Source organism: Centruroides sculpturatus, unplaced genomic scaffold (genome assembly GCF_000671375.1).
Source record: "Centruroides sculpturatus isolate CEXI.00-Female unplaced genomic scaffold, Cexi_2.0 scaffold526, whole genome shotgun sequence".
In the NCBI taxonomy this organism is placed as follows: Eukaryota; Metazoa; Arthropoda; class Arachnida; order Scorpiones; family Buthidae; genus Centruroides; species Centruroides sculpturatus.
Window position 1 is genome coordinate 312,699 of NW_019384897.1, and position 6,000 is coordinate 318,698.

Here is a 6,000-nt window from a genome sequence, read left to right on the forward strand (position 1 = left end):
AAATTAATTACGAACAATCAAAAATGATTTCAATTTTCATAAATTAATTTTAATCAGAAAATTTTCAAATAATGCTTAAAAAAATAAATAAATAAATACCAAAAAGTCAATAAAGTTTTGACAGACATATGGCATAAATATTAAATAATTTCACTTTAAAAAAACAAACCTTTTTAAACATTTTATCAATAAATTACATTAAATAATTAAATTCATTTAGGAGCAAAATAAATTTTACATAATGACACACGCAGAATAACATGTATAGAATTTTGAAATGAAAATTTATAAAATGAGGAGATAAAAAAAATAAAATAAAATGTAAATTAAAGAATTTTATTTTATAATTTTGAAAAGTGAGACCAGAATTTAAAATTCGAATAAAATGGTTAAATTGATTCGATTTTAAAATTTAAATTGCTCTTTTTATCGTTATTAATGTCTTAATTGTTCATTTACACATATCCATTCAATTAATTTACCAAAACAATTTTGATTTTCTCAAGATAATCTACACAGAATAATAAGTTGAAGATGTACCAATTACGACAATTTACCATATCTTTATCCACGTTACTAAATAATCAACACTCTTTGAAAAACATACTTTAATGATTTAAAACAATCAATCATACGTTAATAAAATAGAATAGGAAATAAATTGTACATACCGAATACGTTAAAAGAAACGATGTTAAGTAACTATCGTTATTTTAAAACAGATAAGAGGAGTAAAACATCACAATAATGGCGGCTATTTCTGATATTTCTTTTGTCGATCGCTACGATATCGATGGCGCTGTTGTGACAAAGATAATTACCAAACGATAATAAAAATATTTATGACATATTCGTTTATTCATTCGGTTTAATATTAATACACCTGTTTTAATATAAACCAGCATTAAAATGATTAATTCGCCATATTTTCTTTAATTATAAAAGTAATTTATCGTCTAAATTAAATTATTTCTTGATGTATATACTGTATATATATATATATATTTATTTCATTAAATTTTATACAGTTTATACATTTTGTTATTTATAAAATGGTAAAGATTTTGGGGAATTAAGTTTTGTTGACGTCCGAAAAGGAGAAGGTTACTGAAACTTGGACAAAATGGGACAATGGAGAAGGGGAGAGTAAAAATTTTAAGAAAAATGTGGATGTAATTTATAGACAGCTCTTTATATAATATATGAAAAATTCAAATCGAAAAATATATGCTGTATAAATTTAATTTCTATGCTTATATACAAATATTTGCATCTATCTAAATAATATCTAAGGTAATATTCTATATTTGTTATCATTTCATCATTTTGATGTAGAAGAGTGTGAGAGCCCGGATTAGATGGAAATGTTATTCAACGACAAAAAATTATATTTTTCAAAAGAATAACGCCTAAATTTTATATATAATATGGAAAAGATTTATATTTTTTCCCAACGCTCAATAAAGATTGAAGGATATGATTGCATCTTTCCCCGAATTCACTTCCTTTCAAAGTTGATACATCTTCCGAATGTGTCACCAGGAACCAAACCACCAAAATTTGTCTATTGGGCGTAGAACTTAACATTACCAAAGATGGTCATGAGAAGAAACGGAGAGGACCCCCAAATAAAAGTGAAAAATAAATTACGCCTGTTCAGTTTGCCGTCTCCAGAGTTCATCCGTCAACGGGAGTTGGTCCACCATTGAGAAGTTCGCCTATGATTTCGCTGTGCTCTGGCATTATCTAGTTCTGTGCCGCCAATAACTCCTACGGCCTAACACTAAGTAGGTTAGGTACTAACCTACTTAGTGTTAGGTACTAAGTAGGTTAGGTACTAACCTACTTAGTGTTAGGCCGGATGGCCAAGCGGTCAAAGTGGCAAAGTTGAAAAATCCCCACGAATTTTTCCGAGTGTGGTCCGTTCGGACATGTCGGGTCCCGTCCCTCATCATCCGGCCGCCCCATTGTGGGCCTGGCCGAACCCATATGGGCTTACTAAAAAGAGGCCCTCTTAGTGACCACAGGGAGGAAAGAATTTAAAAAATGCAATTCTTATTTACAATTTATTTAGTTTTTACTTTTTCCGCCTTGTGAGCATTAAGAGGACTTTTTAATCAAGCGCGTCGCGGGTTCGGTTATGCATGTAAGCGAACAGCCATTATAGGCAGCGATCGGTTGTGAAAGACAATATTCGATATATTCAGGATAAATCGTCCCTGAGAAGCTCCTGGGTTTTACGACCTGGATACGTTCCCGGATCTCCTAGAGAAACATGTGTCCAAAAGGAGACATAATCGTCCAATCCCTGTTTGGATTAGACGATTATTCCTCCTTTCTCTTTTTGACACGTGTACACGTGTTCATCATATAATCTACTGATTTCTTATCGTCGGATTATACTCTTAAGCGTGGAATTCGATATAGTCCCATGAACATCGTGGGGAAGAAAAACGAATTTTGCAGATGATGGTATCATGGTCTGAAGTGGCATTATGCTTAACTCTTTGCCGTTTGAAATATTTCAACACAAAATATGCTAAAACTTGATATAATTTATAATTTTAAAGTAATTTTCTGCTTTTTACTTGAGAAAATGTACATAAACAATATCTATTGTTAGTTTACAATTTCTACTTTTGATGTAATTTTAATTTTATTTGAAAATTTTCTTTATCACTGTTTTGTCTATTTTGTATCTTATAATTATTACTAGGCCTATATACATATTTTTTATTGTTTTCTGTTAATTTCTGATTTGACTTTAATATAAACTGAAAAAATTATTTTTTTTCTTTACATGCTGTATATAAACTATTTTAGTCCTTCCGACACTAAGAAAGAAAATTCTGAAACCGATTCGCTCCGAGAGGAAATACACGCCTTGATCGTCTCTGCTATCCGACTATTTTTATATATGTATGTATGTTTAGCACTAGTTCTAACGTGAAAAATAAAATAGTAAACAGATTTTAAAAATATAAGATTCTATTCTGAAATTTAAAATTTTAAATATCTGTAAAGACAGTTTTTCTTATTTCTATGAAGGAATAAAACATTTCTGTATTTATTTTTACGATATGGCTAAGTTTCTCCATTCTATTATACAATTCGCCATTATAAAGAGAGATAAAAAAATTCTCTCCGAAATAATTATAATTAGAAGCTTTTTTAACTTTTTTCGCCCTGTGGGTACTAAGGAGTGGTACTAAGGGTGATTTACGAACTCCTGGCGTAGCGTAATTAGTTGAATATGTGGATAGTTTGCGTTAGGGCTCGATCCCTATATACGAGGTTTTTTAATAATTTAATCCAGTGGCTCTCAAAGTGTGCACAGCGGCTTCCTCACAGATGCGCCACGAAATGTTATAAAATTTTACTTTTTCGCCAAAACTACACATCGCACGTGAATGGTGTTTGTATGTGGTGGTAGCCCCAAGTCTCCATTCGTGCATAGGGGTGGTTGCGTCTCGATAGCTATAAGGGTGCGGGAGATATGAGGCTGAAAGTGGTTGAAAGTGGCTTTCTATTTCGAATGTTTTGTTCGAATTTATTTCAAACATAAAATTTGAATATTGGTTCGATTATAGAACGATTGTAAACGTTCCAGAAACGTTGAAAATAGTTCGTTTGACTTGATGTGAACAGGAGACGTCCAGAAATAGAATCGGGACCAGGTCTCTAATTAGTCTGGAAACGGGGAACCTAATTCTTGCATTCTGTGAAAACGGGTAAGATTAGCTATAACGTAATTATCTTAATCTTCACTATCGTTACTTTTTGCCCAGCGAAGCGGGTCCTTGCAGCTAGATTCTAGATTACTTAGAAAAACAGTCTTTTATATATAAAAAAAACTATATTACATACAAATAAAAACCCAGCGAAGCGGGATCTTGCAGCTAGTTATAAATAATTTTTAATTATTTTTATTAGCCCATTGAGCTTGAAAAACAGATTATACTATATTAAACAATACATTTTTAAAATAACTATATTTCTATTAAATGTTAATATAGAGTTTTATGTTTTTATTTGATATCAAAAATAAATAAATTATTGCAACATGTAAAATTAAATTTCATTTTTCATAAACATTATCACTGGAATATCCAATTAGGAATATTTGCGAATTAGGATCAGTGGCGTAGTGCGGGTGTCAGCCGCCCTGGGCGGAGGAAAATTTCGCCCCCCTTATTTAGGTATCTCAATTTAAGACTAAAATTCAGTTTCGTCACAGAATAAGTAATGAAAAATTCCGTGCTAGTGTTGCCACCTTATTAAAATCGTTGACACGGGCGGCAGGTGAGGTTTGTTCGAATAGAAGTTTCTGACGCATGTGTATGTCATTTTGCAATGCGAAGAATAATGTGCAATGTATGCTGGTTGTAAATCAGTTAAAGTTAGCGACTAGGGAGCCTTGGATAGGAATAACTCAACAGGGACGCCGCTAGCTGTTTGAACGCCCGTGTGCAATACCGATTATGCCGCCCCCTGTTTAACTACGACTACCTACGCTGAGCTTGCCAGAAAGGCTCTTTAGTGTTGTCTCATAAGAGTGTGAAAAAAAAAGAAATATTTTACAAAGAAAAACTATTTATTATTACTAAGTTATTTTTGTTTACTTAAGTGTAAAACCATATAAATATTTATATGGTTTTACACTTCAAATCACTTTATTGGAAAGTGATTTGAAAATTATGAAAATAAAATTTTCAAAATCACTTTCCAATGGAAAATTATGAAAATAAAAGAATTAACTCTGGTTAAAGAAAAGTATCTTTGTTGATTACTATTTGTCCGCTAATATAAATCGCTCGAAGTCAGTCTAGGAAAGAGTGTCAGTGGGCGAGTGGTCTCCGTTGCCGCTCATAGCGGTGACCAGCCCCTAAACACTGGGAAGTTCGGTCGTGGATTCGCGCCGTGATCGGACAGGCTGGTTGCTTGGAATTTTCCGGGTTTTTTCCTTGTCCATAACGACTAAATAGGAGACCAGTTCCTCATAAAAGTTCTCCCGGAAGGCATTCATTTCCCGCGCGTACGTATAGGCTGTTCGATACAACCGGCAAATCGGTCGCATAGCGATCCGATATAGACACACGTCTATTCGGAGAAAGAGCCTACATTGAGCTAAAATCTCCATATTAACACCACCAAAGAAAAAAAAAAAAAAAGATAGGAAAGAGTGTTTTAATTTACTCGTCTATTTTGTCTGAGAATAATTTTTATTTTTAGAAATTATATTTTTTTAATAAGCTCTGTTTAATTGTGTTTTTATCTCTTGTGCTGTTGTTTGACGGCCTGATGGCCGAGAAGTTAAAAGGTGACAACGTAATACTCTGAACAGAGAACGAATCCAGACGGGTCGACAAATCCCAGGAAATTATTCGAGGTATTCTGTCTGGACCTGGTCGAATCCACAATGGATTTGCAAAAGATTCTTTTACTTCCTACAAGGTAAAAACAGTTAAAAATAAACGCGCTTGCTTAACTGTTAAGTATTTAAAATTATATTTACTCATATAATTTGAATCTTTTTTTGTTTCACTAATAGCACTGAGAGAAAAAGGGACCATTTACGTGACAATTTTCCGTATATAGTTAAAAACTTTACATCTTCAACATTTTATTATATAAACAACTAGCAGACCCCGCCACGCCTTGTTGTGGCTCAAAATGTATCTATTATAAATGTATAACACTTCCCCGGTGGGGGAAAATTTTTCGAAAAATTTTTTCTTAGTGTACATTCTGCTGACGTACCCTATTAAAACGCAATCAAAAACGCAAAAACCCGCATCTAAAATAGTATAATAGAAGCCAAGTTTTTCACAGTAAGCCTTAATCCTGTCTCTCTCCCCCGCGGGGGGAATATGGAAAAATCCCTTCTTAGTGTACATTCTGTTGACGTACTCTATTAAAACGCAATCAAAAACGGAAAAAACCGCATCTAAAATAGTATAAATAGAAGCAGAGTTCTTTACGTAAGCCTTAATCCTAACC

General features: G+C 32.9%; 1 long non-coding RNA gene across 1 annotated transcript in view; it reads right to left on the minus strand.

Annotated features, from left to right (window-relative positions):
- The window catches only part of LOC111631417, a 49,044-nt gene extending 48,239 nt beyond the window's left edge, over positions 1-805 (minus strand). Inside the window, exon 1 of the long non-coding RNA XR_002757697.1 lies at positions 672-805. This is a non-coding gene — a long non-coding RNA (uncharacterized LOC111631417). The remainder of the gene's footprint in view (positions 1-671) is intronic.
- Positions 806-6,000: the final 5,195 nt, after the last annotated feature.